The following is a 22283-nucleotide window of genomic DNA, read 5'->3' on the forward strand; positions in this document are numbered from 1 at the left end:
ACAGTTTTAAGCAGGCAGGCCAGTTCCACAAAGTAGGCATTTCCACAGCCAGACTGGGTTTGACAGCAAACAGTATACAAAAGCAATACCTGCCATGAAAATATCAAGCCCAATCCATTATTAATTGGCAGGTACAGATGAAATGTTTGCATTTGAATTACTGATGGTAGATCTCAAGGATGTCAGGACAGAAGGCCACCTTACCTCATCGGGATGTGAAGGTGAGTAGTTGGCCAAAAAAAAAAAAAAAAAAAAAAAAAAAGGATGCAGGCCCAGGAGCAAAGAACTTCGTCCATCCATAAGACCCAAAGGAAATCAGGCAGAAGTGTTAAACTACATTATAATGTTATAATGTAGATTCCACCACTCAGCCGTCACTGTGATACCTGCTGAGTTTGAGTTTATAAAAATGAATGAGGTAAAAATATTTGCCCAGGAAGGACATGTCCACGATCTAGTGATTGAGCTTCAGAGAAGTAGACACTAGACTCATGCATGCAGTTTCTTATAGAACACTGTAGGCTTAAACTGCATTTTGAAAGTAACAGTTGATGAGAAAAAACAGTCATGAGGCCTACCACTCAAAACATATGGCAAGGGTTAACCAGAGAACTGTCAAAAATAAGCATGTGAGCCTAATAAGCTACTGGTACAGCGAGATCAGAACTGATACGCAGACCCAGCCCTATAGCCTTGTCAATCTTTTGCTCCCGGAAACACTGGTGTTTCTAGTTCCTCCTCCAAGAGAACTGTTTCAAGAACTCCTCCAAGAGAACAGTTCTCCCAGAGAACTGGTTCACTGAATGTTGCAGTTCCTCAAAATTAAACCTTTCATTCAGGGTGTGGCCTTCATCATCATTTCCTATCAGCATCAAGAGAAGTAAGTGTCTTTGCAGCATCTGTGCTTGCCTTTGGAACTACTTTGGATAGTTTCCACTCTTGGACATTTAGAGCAGTTGCTGAATTCACTAAGCCACTTGCATTAGAGGAATTTTGTTCTATAGGATTTTCAGGTATTAAGATCTTCACGTGTTGCTCTGTCTCCCCCCTTGAGTGTGAAAGCACTTGTTTTCAGTTGCCTCAAACCATTAGGTGTGGATTGTAACGCCCATGAGGGATAGCCGGTTTTGGGATTCTGGAGTTCATATAATGTGGAGGGCTTCCCTTCAAGGAGAACATCAAATTGTATGTGAAACTGGGTAACAAGTTGTTCGTGAGGAAAGATACAAGTGACTCTGGCAAGGGGTTGAGTCTGTAAGACAAAAGGCAGAAGGAACTATGTAAACCTCACTCTACTTGATGACTTGCTTTCCTATTTCATAAATCATTCCCAAATCATGGTACCTGTATGACCACTGTCAGGAGCCAAATTTCTTTTGGAATGGGAAGTTACAGATAATCAAGGGGAGGAGGCTAGAATGATCCATATGGTAATGGATTTGAGTTGGAGACATCCGTTTGAACTCCTACTTACCTTAATATAGATGGAGAGGGCTACATATAGCAATATTATGTAAGTATAGCCCCATGTGTTTTCTTACACTGTGCAAAGATTATAGATGTAACGACACTCCCACATCAACAAGTACACTTAGAACAGAGATCTTGGGTTTTACGACCATTCTCAATAAAAGGAATCAAGACTCCTTGGGAAAATTGTTCTAGAACTGGAGTAGGAAATATACAAGATGAGGCTAGAGCATCTTATAGTGTCAGAGAGGAATAAAGTGCCCCCAAACAGACATACAGACATCACACAATTATGGGGTTATTGTCGAAGGGACCCGGGAACAACTAAAAGTACTCTTCATGAATAAAGCGGGAACACTTGGAACCACCAAGGAAATAAAATAGAATTATAGCTGAGAGTACAAAGGAAATAGCCCTGAGTCCATGTGGATACAAATATATGATTGTATAAGCAAATAAATGGGGGAGAATTGAAAAATCTATGCTGAAAAATTCAAATAATGTATATAGGTACTGTACCCTCAATGATGTGGATGTAACTCCCCACTCCTTAGGCTTGGGCTATGCATGATCACTTCCTTCCAAAGAATACAGTATGAAAATAGGGACGACGAGGTAACCTGATAGTGGAGAAACCTGAGAAACACGACCTCAGCCAGGAGATGAAGGTTACCATCATTAGTGATGAGTCACATCAACAGTATGGAATCCTGAGATGTTGTGATGAGAATGGCACTTTATCTCTGTGGTCTTTCTCTAAAAAATTCATAACCCCTGTCTATGCTTGATCTTAGCCAAAAGGCCAAGAAAGTATCATAATCTCTGTCTAATCATTAGAAAAACCTCAGACACATCTCAGTGGAGAGACATTCTGTCTGGCCAGTACTCCCGCAAACTGTCAAGGTCATAAAAAACGAAGTCTGAAGAACGTTATAGTCAAGAGGAGCCTAAGGAAACATGTTGAGTTCATGTAATGTGGCTAAATAAAATTCTCAAATTGAGAAAGTTATGGAGTTGGAGAACAAACTAATAGCTGTTGGGGGTTAGAGATGGTGGGGGCAAAGGGGCTGGGAGTGACTCTAAAGAGACCCCCAGCAGAGAGGTCTTCAAGGTGTTGGGATTGTTCTATGCATCTTGATTACGGTCAAGGTGGTATGAATGTACACATATGATAAGCTGACCTAGAGATATATGTGACTATATTTTACTACCCCTTTATGGTATTACCCAGGTAAGCTGGTACAGTGGGCAGTAGGCGGTTTCCTGTGCTGTACTGAGTCGTCTGCTGAGACTGTCGGTGTTAACTTGATCAGATTGGGGACGGCACCTGCATTGCCTACTCTCTGTAATCCGAATAGGTCTCCAACTCAGTTCATGCCTACATTCATTTTAATGCCTCACGGTCTGATGGGCATCAGTTCTACAAATAGTCCCAGGTGAACACACTGTTAGGTTTCTTCGTAGGGCCTTTGGAAAGGGGCCCGTCAACTTCATGGTAAATTTGCTTCTGCTTTCCTTGTTATGCTGGTACCATTCCCCTATTAATCAATTGTGTATAAACCACCTCACAAAGGCGTGGGGTGTGGCAGTTTAATAGATGTAGTACTGTGGATGAGAAATGCTGTTGCATTGAAGGAAGAGTCCGATCTTGACCAGTGTGCTAAAGGGTCGGGTGTGAAATCCAGACAGAATAAGCTACCGGTTGAAACCCTTCCTGATCCTAGGGCTTTGACTTCAGAGAGCCAAAGCATAATGGGAATGTTCCAAGTCAAGGGGATCTTTGTTAATTCCATCATGGCTTTTATAAAGAGATTTTGTGAATCATCCATGCAAGGAAATGCAGGAATGGAGCCACATGGCTTCTCCATGTGTGAAATGGTTACTCACAGAGACTCCCTTATCTTTCTGAAGCTCTGGCTGCCTGGAAACCTGGAGGCCAGCTTGTCTGACATTAGGGAAAGGCCAGCTTGTGGTGTGGCGTTGCACTGGAGGAAGTCACGGCAGGCACCTCTACTCCATTTTGCCTCCCTAGGAAAAGAGAGGGAACGCTGTCTTTCCTGAAGCACTCCTATTCAGGGATGTTCTCCTGGGAGCTGCATGTGAAAAGTTGGACTTTTTAATAATTTAGTTCAATTAAATCAGAGGTTTTAAAATCTAGCGTTCGTTGGAATCACCCAAAGTGCTTGTTTAAAAGCAGTCGTCTGGGCAACCCCAGGGGGTCTATGGCAGGGGGTCTGTGGATTTCATTTTGAAAAACCCCGAGTGGCCATCTTTTGAGTGGGATTGGCATTGGGGACTGTTTGATTCTTTTTGGTAATAGTTGCCTTCTATCTAGACTGCTGGGGGGAAAAGACTAATTAAAAACGTGGCCACCTACTTACCTTGCTGCTATACTTGCCCTGCAAATGCACACATAATGTAATGGTCCGATCCTTGGGTGTTTCCATGTCCCCTTTTCGCTGTCACCTCTGACTGAGTGCTCCATGGTCCTGAGATAAGATCCAGTTTCCTCCTAGAGGGGGCAAATCTACAACATCTGGGGCCTGGTACCATGGCTCTTCTCTTTCCTTAATAGTCTCCCCTCCTGCACCTGAACCACACAATGCCAATTTAGAACAGATGCAAACAGCATATGCCCTGAGCGCACAGGCCTTCTGTTCTAAAAAGCACAGTCATCTCTGGTTTCCTAGTGCTTGAACTAGCAGAAATGTTAATTTTAGATCATTTCTCCTAAAAGTGTATGTGCTATCTCGCAAGCTGGGTAGGGTTTACAGACTCGGTGTGGGAATTCACAGAACATTTCCGCCTAGCAGAGGCTTCTCCTCCAACTGCACGAGGCAGTCAATAAAGAAGACGATTTCCTGGCTCTGAAGGAAAACTCTCCTGCCTTCTAATACTTCTAGGTGACTATGTGAATGAACCCTGTCACAGGGTCCCTGCACAGAGGAATCTGGTTTGCGTGCAATGCTGGGCTTCAGTTCGTGGAGCAGGGACACGATCCACAGGGTTTCAGAACAGGGACGAGGAGAGTTGGAATCAGCACTTGTGCACTCTCCGTGGACTCCGAAGCTCATGTTCAAGCCCACTCAGAGCTCCCGTCCTGTGGACTGAGGGACAGTCAAATGAGCGTTAAGCTCGGTGTCACTGAGGGCCTCTTGCATGCCCGGCTTCTCCTAGCTGAATTATCTAGTTTAACCTTCTTCCCAACTCTGGAAGGCAAACGGTGTTTTTATGATCTGTGTTTCCCTTGGAAACAGAGCCTTGGGCAAGGATTAAGTGTTAACTTGTTTTCCGGAGGAGAGGCTTTCTCGGAGAAGGGAGAGTGCGGTAAAAGGGAAATGCCTAGGCCAGACTAGGAAACAAAGCCAAGAGGTTGATGACTCTACCCATCATGGATGCACCACAGGCCTTGAAGAGCCACAGTTGATGGCTCAGGAGGCCCACCCAGGCCCGTGCATGGGGCATCTTTGAACAGGCTGGGGGAGACACCTTGTTTTGGAACATTCCATGGGAGGGAGAACAGGAGAAGAGACTTAGTTGCCTGACTTTTTCCATCTTCCATCTCTCATTGGTTCAGGTTTGCTCTGGGGAGTAATTAACTGCCTCATACCTGAACAGCCCTTGTAGCAGCTGTTCTAGAAGCCAGATCCTACTCCTTGTGGTGTGGTGTTGCACTGGAGGACAGAATTGGTTGAAGGAGTCGAGAGACTACAAACCTGTAGTCTCATCTTCAGGCAGCAAAACCACAGGAGCCTACATAGAGTTGATCAGTGTATCAGTGGGGTCATCTGGGAAGCAGACACTGCAATGGAAGTAGTGGGTGGAGGGAGTACATTCCTGTGAAAGAAGTGCTATCAAGCAGCTGGAGGCCTCAAGCCTGCTGTTGATCTGGCCAATCCCCCAGACAGCCAGGGCCTGGTCTGCCCTGCTCAGTCATTGGTCAGGGGCTTCCTCAGCTCAAAAGCTGTCATGCTAGCAGACAGCGTCGGAAAACTCTGCTCTTTGACGGGCAAGATCTTTCGTATTTGTTTGTTTTTAAGGCTTTTATTTATGCATTTGAGAGAGAGAGAGCGTGCATGCACGTGAGCCCAAGCAGGGGGAACAGCGAGGGACAAGCTGACTTCCCACTGAGCGTGGAGCCTGATACAGGGCTCCATTGCAGGACCCTGAGATCGCCACCTGAGCCAAAGGCAGACATTTAACTGACTGAGCCACTGAGGTGCCCCAAGAGCAAGAACTTTTTTTGAAGGACTGTAAAATCTGTTGGCCACAAAGGCAGTGGGAGTAAACTCTGTAGTTGATATCAAGGGTAAAGTGAATAGGAGCAAAGTTGAGGAAGTACAAAAGATAAATCTGATGGGGGATTGCACCCACTGGGTGGAGAGAAGAGAGACTTGATAGGTTTTCTAAGTTATTTAAGTTCATAGTGCCTAGGAAGTGTAGTTGTCTAGATTTGAACTCAGTTTTTTTTTTCTGTTCTAACTCATGCATCATATGTGAGTCACCATAATGGAGATAATAGTAAAATAATAATAATAATAATAATAATAATAATAATAATAAAGGAAATCATCCATAATCTGTTTTACAAATAAATTGTTTTCAAGTTTTATTTGCTTTCAAGATTCTCTAAGTAATTTTTTTAGTTACACATTTTAACATATACACACTGAAAGATGTGCTCATTTACAAACATTTAAGCATATTTCCCCATAGATAACATTAATGTTAGGACTGTGCTTTTATTTATTTTGAAAAATGTTATTTATTCATTTATTTATTTTAGAGAGAGAGAGAGAGAGAATGCACGAGTGCATGTGAGTGGGGGGAACAGAGGGCAAAAGAATCTGAAGCAAAGTCCATACTGACCACCACCCCACACAGGGCTCCATCTCCTGACCCTGAGGTCATGACCAGAGCCAAAACCAAGAGTCAGGTGCCCAACCCACTGATCCACCCAGGTGCCCCAGGACGCTGTGCTTTTAAATGTCTACAATAATATTCCATTATATGGTAATACTATAATTTGCCATCCATTCTTTTGTTGGTTAATATTTAGATTTTTCCCAACTTTCGTAAATTGAATGTTTATATGCACACTGAGTCTCTCCAGTCACTCCTAGAGCTAAGAAAATTCATGACAAATTTGTCTAATTTTGAAATTCCAGTTTGACATAATAATACAGTGATTTAAAACCTAGCTCAAGATTTAGCTCATTTATGTCTTTGATTTTCAAGACTGTCATAATTGCCATTCTCTTTTCGAGGGCTATGACACAAAGTAGACACTGTTGAAGAGGTTTATCGTTAATAATGCTAGATGTAAATCCGTACTTCAAATAGTCTCATTGTTAATTCTGCAAGTTTGATGTCAACTTCTTGTCAGGTCACATTAATTCATCACTGTTTTTTAAATCTCTTTTTTTTGTCGAATAAAGATTTCATATTGGAGTAGCAATTTTAGCTTTGCTTTTTTGTTTGCTTGAACTTATATTATTAGTTCTACCTTCAGTCATGCAGGCTTGCACACATGCGCTCTTGCACATGCTTTCATTCTCCAAACCCCCCCTCTGGAAAAAATCATTTCTAGCTCCTTAACCACTTTATTAGGGTTCATTTAGTTAAAACCAGATGACATGACCCATTTGTCTTAATAACTGTGGGTGTAAACAGCATTCCACTGCAATGTGCTGCATTACGTAACCCATTGCGTGAGGCACTGTCCCCACGAGTGCTCCATGACTTTAGATGTAAGGGTGCCTCGTAGTCAATAGTGGTAAAGCTTCTTTTCTTCCTTTGTTATTCATACATAGCTATAACTAGAAATTCTGATTTTTTTTCCTCCCATTTTCCACTAAAGTCCTAGTTTCCTTTCTAGGATCCAATTCCAGATCTCATAGTGGATCATCTTGCATCCCCTTTGAATGTGAACACCCCACTTTGGAGTCCACTTTTTCCAAAAGATAGTCTGGTGTTTGTACTCTTTAAGAAGCTGCCTCTGTTGTCTGCATCAGGCTTCTGCTGTCCAGCAGTTCTCAGGGACTAGTGAGGGTAGAGCTAGTTTTTTCTACAGAGTAAGCATAGCTTTTGAATAAAAAGCATTACTATTAAATACAGTTTTATCTTTTCTCAGAAATTTTAAAAAATGGTAATAGGAATCTAATCATTACTGTGCACAAATGTGTAAGATTACTTATAATGCACTGTATCATGTTGCCAGTTAGGAATCACTGATATGTAACCAAACTGTTTGTATAATTAAGCAGCAATGTTTTTAAGTTCACCCTGTGAACATAGTTAGAGTAGTTACTAGACCTCCCTTGAGAGGTAGACCATATTTCTTTGCCTCCTAGTTTTTTTCCCTGTGCTTATTCATTGATCCATCCATTCATTTAACAAGAGTGCCTTTAATAATAATAAATACAAACTAATATTTATTAATCTAGATGGCTTGTTCCAGTCCCTGTTCTAAGCACATTAAGTATATGAACTTCTTTAACTCCTACAATCATCCTTAGGGAGATTTTCAAAGGCTCCATATACAATCCCTAGTTGCCACAGACATTTTCAAATTAACCTTTAGCATGCTGGCTTATAAAGCCTTGGTAAGAGGGAAGCTACAAACCAACAGCCTGGACCTCCTGACAAGGCTTTTCTCGTACTCCAGATTGGCAGCCTTATGAGTTAGCTGGCAAATGGGTCTGAACAACATGTCCTGGTGTGGTAGTTGGTTGCTAAGGCTGAGTAACAAGATGTCCACGGTCCTACAGCTAGAAGGTTGATTCAGTAAGCTAAGGACAACGCTAAGTCATGGAAATAGAGAAAAACACATCCTGCTCTAAAGGAGCTCCCAGGAGGCACCTGGGTGTCTCAGTCTGTTAAGAGTCTGCCATTAGCTCAAGTCATAATCCCAGGGTTTTGGGATTGAGTCCCTTGTCAGGCTCCCTGCTCAACAGGAAGCATGCTTCTCCCTCTCCCACAGCTTGTGTTACTCTCTTGCTGTCTCTCTCTCTCTCTCTCTATCAAATAACAGCCCTAAAGTTATTGAATGAGTTCATTTTGTGAATGCCATTCCAGAAACTGAAATTTATCTGGATGTGATCAGTGACGCAAATGACTCTGGTACATCATATTCAGATATTTATTAAAAGAATGGGACCAGGGGTGCCTGGGTGGCTCAGTGGGTTAAAGCCTCTGCTTTTGGGTCAGGTCATGATCCCGGGGTCCTGGGATCGAGCCCCACATCAGACTCTCTGCTCAGCGGGGAGCCTGCTTCCTCCTCTCTCTCTGCCTGCTACTCTGCCTGCTTGTGATCTCTGTCAAATGAATAAATAAAATCTTAAAAAAAAAAAAAAAGAATGGGACCATTCCTTCCTATAGTCCAGATAGATGTTTTCTTAAAATTTTGTGTTTATGGATCCTTTTGAGGGTCCGGGGTGAGTGATGTTAAGGACTTTTACAGGCAGAGATTAAGTTTACACCCTCCTTGGTGGTGAGATCTTACTGGAAAGAAAGAAATTCAAGCAATGATCCAGATTTCCATCAGTATCTCTAGCATACAAAGAGCTTCTAGATAATCATTTCCATCTATATATTTTTTAAAGATTTGTTTATTACTGGAGAGGGAGAGGGAGAGAAGTTGATTCCCTGCTGAGCATAGAGCCCAATGTGAGGCTCCATCCCAGGAACCTGAGATCATCTCTGAAGTGAAACCAAGAATTGAATGCTCAACTGACTGAGCCACCCAGATGCCCCTCATCCCCATCTTGAAATTAAGAAAAAAAAACTGAACAAACTGAAAAAAATCATTGAGTTGTCTTGGGCCTATCCAAAAAATAATGTGACAAGACAAGTAAATATGGAGGGGCACATGATTCTGGAGCATAACTGGCAAAATAATCCTTAGAGCAGGAGCTACTGGAGTCATAAAACAATAGGAACACAAATAGGAATTTTGATAAATTACTGGAGAGGGGTAGTACCAGTGTGAGAGGGGAAAATACCTGCAGATCACATTTCTTTGGGGGTTTCCATACTTTTCTGGGCTTTATCTCTAGGAACTCCACTAAGTTCTCATGATGAAGAGCAAAGAAGATAACCCTCTTGGCTGTTGCAAGAGGAGGGAAAATGAACCATTGTGAAATTTGCCCAGAGCATTCTTGATAATAAAGAGTTCCTCTCCAGGAGAAAAGACTGCCAGCATCTTATCCCACCTGGGGGAAATATAGTGCTCCTACTCTGTCCCCCTCTGGTTGTCCTGTCTCACCTAAGAAAGTTAAAAAAGCTAAGAAACACTTGTGAAGGTCACAGTCCAGGGATAATGGCCCACTAAAATACTGAGATTTAAGTATAACAGTATAAAATTCTCCTAAATCTCCATAGTTTCCCACCACACCAACAAGGCTCCAGTGTAATCACAGGATTTTAGCTGAAAGACTGTCAAAACACATACTTATTGTAAAGAGGCATATTTAGGGAAGCCCATACACAACACAGGAGACAAAAACATAAAATGCTCAATTAAAGCTAGAGAAGGCAGAAAAAGAAGGGGGGAAAAACCCCAAAGAATAAGAACAATAAAGAGAAAACAGTTATAAACATGATAACCAATGACATCAATAATGATTGAAATGAGAATGTTCTAAATATGCTAATCAAAGTAAAGACATAGTCAGAGTAGACACAAAAATAAGACCCAACGTTGTCCACAAAAGCTCCACTTTAAATAAAAAGAATAAGACATACTGGAAGTAAAGGAGTGGACAAAAATATATTATGCTAACACTAATCAGAGAATAGATGGAGTAGCTGTATTAGTCTCAAAGTAGATTGAGAACAAGGAAAATTATCAGGGACCAAGAGAAATGACATGGTAAAGGGGTCCATGCTTTAAGAAGATATAAGAACCCTTAATATGTAATGCCCCTAACAGCAGAGTACCAAAATACATTAGACACAAACTGTTAGAATTAAAAGGAGTAATACATAACTATACTACTAACAGTTCAATTGTAGCAGTCGGTAGATCACAGAGACAGAAAATGACTAAGAATACAGATTAATAAGAATAATGCAAAATAGCACTATCAGTCAACTCGATCTATTTAGCATTTATAGGACACTCAGTCTAACGAGCAGAAAACAAATTCTTTTCAAACTCACATGGAATATTCATCTTTGACTATATTGTGGATCATAAAACACATTTAATCAAATTTAAAATGGTCAAAATCATATGCATATCTCAGATCACAACGAAATTAAGCTAGAAATCAATAACAGGGAGATAGATGGATAGTCACAAAATATTTGGAAAATAAACTGCACACTTCTAAATAACACATGAGTCAAAAAGTCTTGAGAAATTTAAAAAGAGGGCACGGATTGCATGGAGCACTGGGTGTGGTGAAAAAATAATGAATACTGTTTTTCTGAAAATAAATAAATTTAAAAAATAGTTTTAGCTAAATGGAAATGAAAATACAACTTAGTAAAAGGTATGAGGTCTGGTGCACGCAGTGTTTGAGGAAAATTGATAGTCTTAAAAAGCCTGTTATTAAAGATGTGCTAAAGTCAATGGTGTAAGATTTTGCCTTACACAACCAGACAAAGAAGAACAATTTAAGCCTAATGCAAGCAGAAGAAAAGAAATAATAAAACTTTGTGCAGAAACAAGAGAAAAATCAACAAAATCAAAAGCTGCTTCTTTGAAAAATCAATAAAATTAATAAATCTCCAGCCAGGCTAACCATGAAGAAAGGGAAACCATAAATTACTAATACCAGTAATGGAAGTGCCATGATCATTGCTGATCCTCATGATACTGAAAGGATAATAAAGGAATGCTATGAACAAGTCTAGGCCGCTAAGTTTGATAATTTCCATTAAATGGAAAATTCCTTGGAAGACAAAACTACCAAAATGCACAAAGGAAGAACTCAACAGCCCTATATCTATTAAAAAAACTTGCATCAATAATGAATAATGTCCCCACAAAAAAGAAGAGTTGAGCCTAGATGGTTTCACTGGCAAATTCCTCCAAACATTTGAGGAAGAAATGATACCAATTCTCCACAGTCTCAGAAAATAAAAGCAAAAGATGCCCTTCCCAGATTATCCTACGAGGGCAGCATTACTGTCATGCCAGAACCTGATGAAAGCATTATGAGAATGCTAAATACCAATATCTCCCATGCATTTAGACTCAAAAATCATAAAATATTAGCAAATGAAAGCTTGAAATGTATATAAAAAGAATTATACTCCATGAATGAGTGGGATTTATCTTAGGTATACAAGCCTGCTTCAACAGGTTAAAATTAGTCTAATCCACTACATTCAAGGGGCTAAAGAAAAATCATGTGATTTTTATCAGCTGATGCAGATGAAGTATTCGACTAAATGCAATACTCAATCATAAAGAAAAACTGAGCAAAAATGTGAATTGAGGGTACCTCTTACATCTTGATAAAGAATGCCCTACAGAGAAAAAAAAAAGAATGCCCTACAGATAACATCATATTTGATAGTTAAAAAGTGGACACTTAGGGTGCCTACGTGGCTCAGTTGATTAAGCATGTGACTCTTGAGCTGTTCTCAGGGTTCTGAGATTGAGCCCTGCATCGGGCTCCACAGTGGGACTGCAGCCTGCTCAATATTCTCTCTCTCTCTTCCTCCCTCTCTGAAAAAAAGGGCGGCACTTTACCTCTAAGATCAGAAACAAAATAGGTCTTCTCAACAGTCTTCTTCAATATCATACTGTAAATCCTGGTTTATTCAATAAGACAGGAAAAACAGAATCAAAGAGGGAGAGAGGGAAAGAAAGAAAAGGCATCTAGATTTGGAAGGAAGAAATAAATCTTGTTTATAAATGACTTGATTGTCAAAAAAAAAGAAAAAAAACCACGAAAAACAAGTGATTTGATGGTCTACATAGATTAACCCCTCAACACACTCCCCCCAAATATCCTATAACTAAGAAGAGAATATAGTAAGGTCATACGACATAAATTTAGTATCTTTAAGTCAATTGCTGTTCTGTATATGAGCAAGGAGCAATTGGAATGAGGAATTAATGCCAGTTATAATAGCACCAAAAAATTAAATATATATATGTATATGTAATATATATAAACATACTGATAAAATAAACGATTGAATAAATAGGAAAATAGACAAATCTGTGCAGAAGAATTCCAGAATTTATGTCCTAAAAGGAGGTGGAGCATAACTCACCACTCCTTAATTGTGGATTGTGGGAGGTGATCTCCTTTCAGAGTTCAGCACTAGATGTGGGAAATAAAAGAGTAACTTTCCAATGGAGTAATTTGACAAACACTACCTGAGCCATGTGATTAAGATAGCAACAGTGACGTGCTGTCTGGGTGGCTCAGTTGGTTATGTGCCTGCCTTTGGCTTAGGTCATGATCTCAGGGTCCTGGGATCGAGTCCTGCATCGAGCTCCTTGCTCAGCAGGGAGCCTGCTTACCCCTCTGCCTGCTGCTCTCCTACTTGCGCAAAATCTTTAAAAAATAAATATACCAGTAGTGAGAAGTCACGTTGAAGGTACGTACCTTTGTTAGGATGTGAGGAGAATGACACTTCATATTTGTGGCCTTTTTCAAAATACTATGACCCCAGAGTAATCAGGAAAAATCTCCAACAAATCCCAGCTGAGAGACATTCTATAAAACACCTGGCCAGTATTCCTCCAAACTGTGAAGGTCATCAGAATCAGGGAAAAAAAAAATAAAGTAACAGCCAAGAGGAACCCCAAAAGGCATGAGGATTGGCTGAAATGTGGTGTCCCTGGATGGTATAGTGGGGAAAAAAAGGCACACTAGGTCAAAACTAAGGAAATCTGCATAAAATACGGACTTTAGTTAGTAGTAATGCATTGATACTGGTTTGTTAATTATTACAAATACAGTAATGTGCTGTGTTAACAATAGGAAAAATTGGGTGCAGGGCAAATGGGAGCCCTGTGTACTATCTTCACATTTCTTCCATACATCACCCAGTGCTCATCAGGACATGTGGACAAGTATGTTCCTTAATCCCCATCACCTGTGTCACCCTTCCCCCCCCACACCCTCCCCTCTGGTAACCATCAGTTTGTTCTTTATAGTTAAGAGTCTGTTTCTTGGTTTGTTTCTATTTTTTCGTTTGTTCATTTTGTTTGTTTGTTACTTAAAATCCACATATGCATAAAATCATATGGTATTTGTCTTTCTTTGACTGGCTTTTTTTGCTTGGGATTATACTCTTTAGATCCATCCATTTTGTTGCAAAAGGCAAAATTTCAGTCTCTTTTATGTCTGAATAATATGCCATTATATTTACATAAATACACACACACACACACACACACACACACACCCCACATGTTCTTTATCTATTCATCTATCAATGGACACTATGTTGCTTCATAATTTGGCTATTGTCAATAATGCTGCGGAAAACATAGCGTAGCATGTATCTCTTTGAGTGAGTGTTTTTGTATTTTGTGGGTAAATACCCAGTAGTTTGATTACTGGATCGTAGCAGAGTTCTATTTTTAACTTTTTAAAGGAATCTTCGTACTGTTTTCCACAATGCCTGCACCGGCTTGCATTCCCACCAACAGTGTGGGAGGGTTCCTTTTTCTCCACATCCTCACCAACACTTGTTGTTTCTTGTGGTTTTGATTTTAGCCTTTCTGACAGGGGTGGGGTCCTCTTTCAGTGTGGTTTTGATTTGCATTTCGTTGATGATCAGTGATGTTGAGCATCTTTGCATGTATCTGTTCGCCAAACATACGTCTTCTTCAGAGAGTTGTCTGTACATGTCTTCTGTCCATTTTTAAATAGGATTGGTTGTTTTGGGTGCTGAGTTTGGTAAGTTCTACTTTTTTTTAAAAAGATTATTTATTTATTTATTTGACAGAGATCACAAGTAGGCAGAGCAGCAGGCAGAGAGAGAGGAGGAAGCAGGCTCCCTGCCCAACAGAGAGCCCAATGTGGAGCTCCATCTTAGGACCCTAGGATCATGACCTGACCCGAAGGCAGAGGCTTTAACCCACTGAGCCACCCAGGCACCCTGGTAAGTTCTTTATATACTTTAGATACTAACCCTTTATTGGGTATGTCATTTGCAAATATCTGCTTCCATTCCACAGGTTGCCTTTATGCTTTCTGTGTGTGTTTTTTAAAGATTGTATTTATTTGTCAGAGAGAGAGAGTGCACAAGCAGGGGGAGTGGCAGGCAGAGGGAGAAGCGGCTCTCTGCTGAGCAGGGAGCCCAATGTGGAGCCAGATGCGATGCGGAGCCAAACGTGGGGCTCGATCCCTGGGCACTGGGATCATGACCTGAGCCAAAGGCAGATGCTCAACTGACTGAGCCACCCAGGCATCCCTGCCTTAACATTTTGTTGATTGTTTCCTTCACTGTGCGGAAGCTTTTTATTTTGAAGTTTACATTAGCTTTTGTTTCCCTTACCTCAGGAGATATACCCAGAAAGAAGTTGCTGTGGCCAATGTCAAAGAAGTTACTGTCTTGTGTTCTTTTATAGGTTTTTTTTTAATCATTTCTAGTCTCCCATTTAGGTCTTTAAACCATTTTGAGTTGATTTTTGTGTATGGTGTAAGAAAGTGGTCCAGTTTCATTCTTTTGCATGTAGCTGACTGGTTTTTCCAGTACCATTTGTTGAAGAGACCGTCTTTTTCTTGTTGGATATTCTTGCCTCTGTTTGTTGTTGTTCTTGGCCGAGAAATTTTGTAAATATGTCATCATACTAAAAAAACGTGAGGTTTTCACAAGAGCTTACAAAAAGAAAGTTCCATCAGGAGCTGCGTGCACTGAAGAACACCAGTGGTTTTAGCTTTAATCCAGCTGTACGCTTTTGGGATGTGGCATAACTGCCAATTATCCCATGACCTACTCCTCAATATAACAATAAATGTCAGTGGTTCTGGAGTCAGTGATAGTATTTGTTGGAGTATTTGTTCACTCTTTCTGAATTCTTCCGTTACTGAGTTACGTATCAGTATGACCCATCCCAGGGCACAGGACTTCATCAGAATCATACTGAATTGAGTGTGGTATGTTTCTTGTGAAAAGATCAACCATTAAGCAGCTCAACTTGATCTTCTCTTGCCTGTGTTGTAGATCTTCTGTTTCCCCTTCCAGTCTGTTCTGTACCCTTCTTTACTCTGCTCTCTGCCCTGGGAATCTGAGGTCTATGGGTTTAATTAAAGGGCTTCTTTGTTCTGTGGCTCTCTGTTGGGTTAAGATAGTAGGCAGCAACAGCAGGAGCATAAGGAGGAAAGAGAAGAGGTTGGGGTATTTATTCTTCAGATTCCCTTCCTGCTGAGTGCCTGAGTACTGGCTGCACCCTATAGAAAGATTTTAGTTCCTTCCCCAGTCTTATAAAGCTCCCGTTGCCTTACCGTATCTGGTGGAGGAGTTCTTAAAAATCCAGCAGATTTTAGCCTCGGTTATTTCCTATCTGTATTCCTTTATAAATAGTTCCTTCATTAAACTTACCTCATATTAGCCTACTTCAACTTTCTCATCTATTTCCTTCCAGAATCCTGTCTGCTACCACAAACTTAACATGTCTCCAACCCATCCATACCCTCCTCTTCTATCAGCTGTTTTCCCCTTATGGGTAAATGACAACTCCATTCATGCCAGATAGCTTGGCTTGAACTTGACCTCTCAAACCTCATGGAAAATCAGCAAATCCTTTTATGTTTATCTTAAAAATAGATCCAAGATCTGGCCACTCATTCACCTTTGTACTATGATCACCTTGGTGCAAGCCACTCTCACCTGTTGTGTAGACTATCTTAGGTTTCTCCTAACTGGTTTTCCTGATTCTATCCTTGCCCTGCACAATCTAGTATTATCTTTTCAGTAGACAGAGCAATCCTTTAAAAACAAAGCAAAACAAACCACAAGTCAGGTGGTACCACTCCCTTGTTCAGTACCATTTGCCAGCATGTTCTGTCTTGCCCAATCACAAACCAAACCCACTCAACTTCGAGTAGCATGGGCTGTCGAGACAGTGCCTTCAGCGGATCTGTCTCCAGCAGTCAGTCAGATGGAGCTCCAGAATGCTCTGAGTCCCCCAGTGTGGACAGACACCAGCCCAGGAGGTGCTCCTCCCCTGGACCATGCAAATCCACACCCCTGTCAAACGTCCACTCCAGGAATATCTCTTGAGCCGACCAAGCACTCTCCTGCTTCAGGGACTTTTCTCTTCCTGTTCCTTCTCCTGGATCACTTTTCTTCCAAAAATCCGAATGGCTCACTTTATTTATTTATTTATTTATTTAAGAGAAAGACAGAGAGCTGGGGGACAGGGTGGAGGGAGGGAGAGAATCTTAGGCAGGCTCCATGCCCAATGTGGAGCCCTGTGGGGGGCTCGATCTCATGACTCTTGAGATCATGACCTGAGCAGAACTCAAGAGGCAGATGCTCAGTTCACTGAGACACCCAGGTGCCCCCCTATAGCTTAGTTGAGATCCTGCTCAGCTGTGTCCTTATTAGGCAAGCCTTTCCTTAAGCATTCTTTGTGAAGGTGCTTGACTGCCATCTCTCATCTCTGTCTGTCTCACCACTTGTGATTTTCTTTCTTTCTTTTTTTAAAAGATTTTCTTTATTTATTTCAGAGAGAGAGAGTGCATGAGCAGGGGGAGTGGCAGAGGGAGAGGGAGAAGCAGACTTCCTGTTGAGCAGGAACCCTGATGCGGTGCTCAATCCCAGAACCCCAAGGTCATGATTTGAGCCAAAGGCAGACACTTAACCGACTGAACCACCAAGGTGCCGTCTTGTCCTCTTATGGTTTTCTTTATAGCACTTATTACGAGACATAAATACTTGTTTGTCTTTCTTCCTAACCTGAATATAAGGCAGGAATTTTGACTACTTTGTTCATTGCTGATCTCCAGTGCCTAGAATAGTTCCTAGCACATAGTAGGCATTCCATGAATATTTACCAAATGAATGAATGTATTTGGTAACTGACACAGTGGTGTGTTTTAAGAGAAAGCTTTTGCATTGTGGCATATCAAATTTTCAGTGAATGTCACATGCTTTAGACTCAAACTTTTAATTAAGTTTGGGATATTTTCAAGAATAAGTGAAACCAGGTGCTTGAGTAGTTCTTTGGCTTTCTGCATTTGGTTGTCAAGGGCCTCTGTACCAGATCTCTCTTTATGCCATCATATTCAATAATTAAGGTTAAAAGAATGAAGGGTGTCCCATTTTTTCTTTAAAAAAAATTACAACTTTAGCTTAATCCATTATATACAAATATAGATGCAACAATTGTAATGGCAAGGTATGTTTTCGTAAATTCCTATCAAGTATTCTACTTGGTGTACTGTTATGAATAGAGTGGAGATTTTATGTTACCTGACTGGGTAAGGTAGCATTTCTTGCTTTCTCCGTCTTTGGAGGATGAGAATGTTTCCACATATAATTTGACATCAACTCAGTATTTTTGTGAAGAAAAGCTTTGCACCTCATTCAGTAACTTGTCATCTCCCTCTATGTTCTCTCAAACCCAAGCCATCCATGTATGTTGGTCAGTGTGTCTGTTCTGGATTTTCTCAATGTTGCCTCAGAAGTTAGGCTGTAAGACCATCAGAACTAGAGATTTGTGCCTAATAGCCATTCTGTAAAGGAATTGCTTTTGCTGAATGATGTTTGGGCACTAAGCCATTGCCTAAGTCTGAGTGAGTTGGCAGAAACCAAATGAAACTCACAGTCACATGTGACTATAGAGCATGGTCAGTAACTTCACCTACAGGACCCCTGGAAGAAGCTGTTCTTAAGATTTATAGATCACAAATCAACAAGTTGACTAGGAAAAACTTAGCCCTATCTATCTCATGGGCTCTATGAGTCATGTTCATTATCATGTTTGTTTTGTATTTCGCCACCCGAAAGCAAAACTAAATTATTGTAACTATATAGGACTGTATGCTCTGCAGATCCAATATTACCTCTGATTTTTTTCCCCTATCATATCAATCCCCGCAAATGTTCATTTGTATTCTTTTATACAATATGTCTTTTTGGAAGGCAGCTATGCTCACCACTATACCACCAACGCACAATATGTCTTTTTGAAAGCAACCTTAAGTTTTTTGTGGGGCAATCTGGGGTATAAATAAATAATTGGGGTGTTTTTTGTTGTTGTTGTTGTTGTTTTCCATTTTGTTGGTATACCACTGTGCTGCATCATTAATTGTGTATGAGTCTGGACAAAGCTGGAGGAAGAAATTCACACATGTCCTATGTTGTATTTTGAAACCTGACAGTTTACAAAATAGTTTCAAAAATGGATAGGCTTGAAGCCATTTCCTTTCATGGATCACTGATGATCGTGTATCTTCAGAAAATCTGAAATTTGTTGACACTGTCATGTTATTGGCCACATAAGGAAAATTATTTACAAATTTTAGATGTATATTTCATTGCTGTTTTCCTCTTATAGCCAAGTTGAATGTTAATGTCAGAAGGTGGCAAAATACTAATATTTGGTGAATCTGATATATATAACTATTCATTGTATTAATCTTTTGACTCCTTGGTGGGTTTGAAAATCTTTATTCTAGAAAACAAGACGTATGCAAATAAAAATGTAATGCTTGCAGAGAATCCTCTGGTCCTACTCCAACTTGAAATATGTTAGGCTGAATAGAATTCAAAGAATCACCAATGTTATGTGAATCTTAAAACAATTTTTCTGTTATGCTAATGGCTGGACATCTGTGCGTCTCTCCTTGAAGATGAGTGATGATTTGTGCTAAACAAAATCAAAAGTGTCTTTGAACGTTATTCCAAGTTAAATACTGTTATCTTGTGCCATTGAGTTATGTGAGTGGGTCAGAACTTTTTTCAAGCTCTTGTGTCTGGTGTTTACTTTGTAGATACTCTCCGGTAAATATTATTTTCTGGAAATGGTTTCCTCATTTTTTAAGAGTTACGTTTCTTTGAGATTGACATATTTGGGAGTGAAGAGTGTGAGTATCACGCAAGTCTCTTCTGGATCTTTTCTCACGTCATAAGTTTGCTTTTAACAGTTCTTATCTAGATGGAAATTTCTTACGCCATGTGACTGTGATTCTGAGTTGCCCGGTATACTATGCAATACGACTATTTCCCTGTAATGACACCAGCTTGTCCTCCATCACCTGCCTTATCAGCGCTGTCAAATATAACTTGAGTCCTTAAACTTAAGGGAGCATTCCAGATCCATGCATGATGTTTTTTCCAAGGGGAGAGAGACTTACCATTATGAGCTATTCAACTTAGTATTTATTGAACACTTACTAGGTGCTCTGACCATGTCCTAGGTGGGATGAAGAAATTAGTTGTTTAAAGGTTAGCCAAATTTTTATAGACACATGGGGTGAAAAATATTTTTCAACACATGGAAAAACAAAGGATTATATTCAGAGCATACAAAGTTTCAGTTTGGCTGGAAAGTTGGGTGGGTAACAGGGAATATTGGGAAATAAGCCTTGAATACCATTCAAATCAGCTGATCATTTACCTTTTCACCATTTTATATTGACTAAAAAAATTTTGAGAAGATAGGCTGATCTGGCAATATTGTAATGACTTATGCACAAAGTTATGCAGGCTTGTATCGGTGTTTTAGAAGTGAAAAAGAGAGTCATGAGAGAGATGAAAAGAAATTCATTAAGCCAGTGACCCTTAGGAGTGGGGTTACTGAAGAAAGGAAGGATGAGACGTAAAAAGATCTTGACCTTTCAATCCTGGAAGTACTAAGACCCTAGTGAAGACATTAAAAGAAATACAAAATATGAGATTTGCATTAGGAAATGTTAACTGTTTCCTTCAAGAAAAATGTTTTAATAATATACATATGGTGAAATGGACTGATTTTAAGTGCTTGAGGACCTTTTATGAAATGAATAAACTTGTGTAACCAAGAAGTGAATCAACACACAAAATAAAATGTTACCCAGGGGTGCTGGGTGGCTCATTCATTAAGCAGCTGCCTTCAGCTCAGGTCACAATGCCGAGGTCCTGGGATGGGGCCCCACATCGGGCTGCCTGCTCAGCAGGAAGCCTGCTTCTCCCTCTCCCACTCCCCGTGCTTGTGTTCCCTCTCTTGCTGTGTCTCTCTCTGTCAAAGAAATAAAATCTTCAGAAAAATACAATAAAATGTTACCCAGAAACGTCCATGATGCTCTGTTATTATTCTGAATTATCTCAGTATAGAACAGTTGTACTTGTTTGGGGTTAATACAATGATAGGTTGGTCCATATTTAACAACCAACTCTCAGGGATAGATGAGGGAGGAGCCCTGATTTCTAACTTTTGACAGTTTCTGTGGTGTAACTGCTCCCACCACAGGTGATTGTAAACTACCAAGGAGCTATCAATGAAGGTGGAGTTGAGAAGAAATGCATTCAAGTCAGTCCTCATAAACTAGTATAAACAAGCTCCATCAACCCGCTCAGAACAGTATGATATATGCTCTTTCATGTTGGCATCTGTTGCTTACAGGTTAAGCTTGTAAGATTCATCTGCATCTGTGGAGTAGTGGGTTCATTCTGTTTTATTCTTAGACCCCAATTTATTTACCCAGTCTACAGTGTGGAGAATTGGGCTGTTTCCATTTTTATCTATTGCAAATAATGCTGCTAGGAAGCCTCTCATGCGTGATTTTTGGCAGACATGTGTTCACATTTCTATTGGGTATATACTTAGGAGTTCAAATGCTGGTGTGAAAGTGTACAGATTTAGTAGATATTGCGAGACAGCTTTCAAAGTGGTGTGCCAGTTCACACTCGCTCTGGCACTACCTTAGAGTTCCAGTTGCTCTCTAACCTTGCCAAAACTTCGTGTTGTCAGTCCATTAATTTAGCTGATTCTAGTGATTATGTAGTAGTACCTACTTGTAACTTTTGTTTGTGTTTCCCTCATGAGCTATGAGATTGGACATTGGCCATTTGGATATCATCTTTTGTGAAGTGCGTTTGTGGCCTTTTGCCCATTTGTTTTATTTGGGCCCTCTCCATTTTATTACAGATTTCCAAATAAGAGTTCTTTGTTGAGTAGATAAATCTGTGGCTTGATTCTTCCATCTCCTAATGTGGTGTTTTCTGTTGAACAGAAACTCTTAATTTGAATAAAATCCATATATGGTTTGTACTGTTTGGTATCCTGTTAAAAAATACTTTCTTGGCGCGCCTGGGTGGCTCAGTGGGTTAAGCCTCTGCCTTGGGCTCAGGTCATGATCTCAGGGTCGTGGGGTTGAGTCCCGCATTGGGCTCTCTGCTCAGCAGGGAGTCGGCTTCCCCTTCTCTCTCTGCCTGCCTCTCTGCCTACTTGTGATCTCTCTCTGCATGTGAAATAAATTTAAAAAAAAATCCTTAATAAAAAATGCTTTCTTATAGGGACGCCTGGGTGGCCCAGTTGGTTGAGTGTCCCACTCTTTGTTTCACCTTGATCTCACAGGTCAAGGGAACCAGCTCTGCATTGGGCTCCCTGCTCAGTAGGGAGTCTGCTTGAAGATTCTCTCCCTCTGCCCCTCCCCTTCCCTTTTTCTCTCAAATAAAGAAATAAATCTTTAAAAATTTTCTTACCCCACAGGCATTGAAGCTGTTCTCATTTGTTTTCTTCTAATTTTTTTCTTTTAATTTTCACACTTCAGTGTAACATCTCTACAAAATTAATTCTTGTCTTTGCTGGGAGGTAGGGGACTGGAGTTGTTGACCATATACATACAATCGATTCAAACCATTCTTCCCTAGGTGCTCTACTGTGGCACAGTCATGTTGTTTAT

The 22283-nt window shown here is 40.5% G+C and overlaps 1 long non-coding RNA gene across 1 annotated transcript in view; it reads left to right on the forward strand.

Annotated features, from left to right (window-relative positions):
- Nucleotides 1-22283, forward strand: part of LOC309856497 — a 397768-nt gene that overhangs the window by 172371 nt on the left and 203114 nt on the right. Inside the window, exon 5 of the long non-coding RNA XR_014307230.1 lies at nt 14395-14550. This is a non-coding gene — a long non-coding RNA (uncharacterized lncRNA). The remainder of the gene's footprint in view (nt 1-14394; nt 14551-22283) is intronic.

This window comes from Mustela nivalis, assembly GCF_964662115.1.
Source record: "Mustela nivalis genome assembly, chromosome: X".
NCBI classification, from domain to species: Eukaryota; Metazoa; Chordata; class Mammalia; order Carnivora; family Mustelidae; genus Mustela; species Mustela nivalis.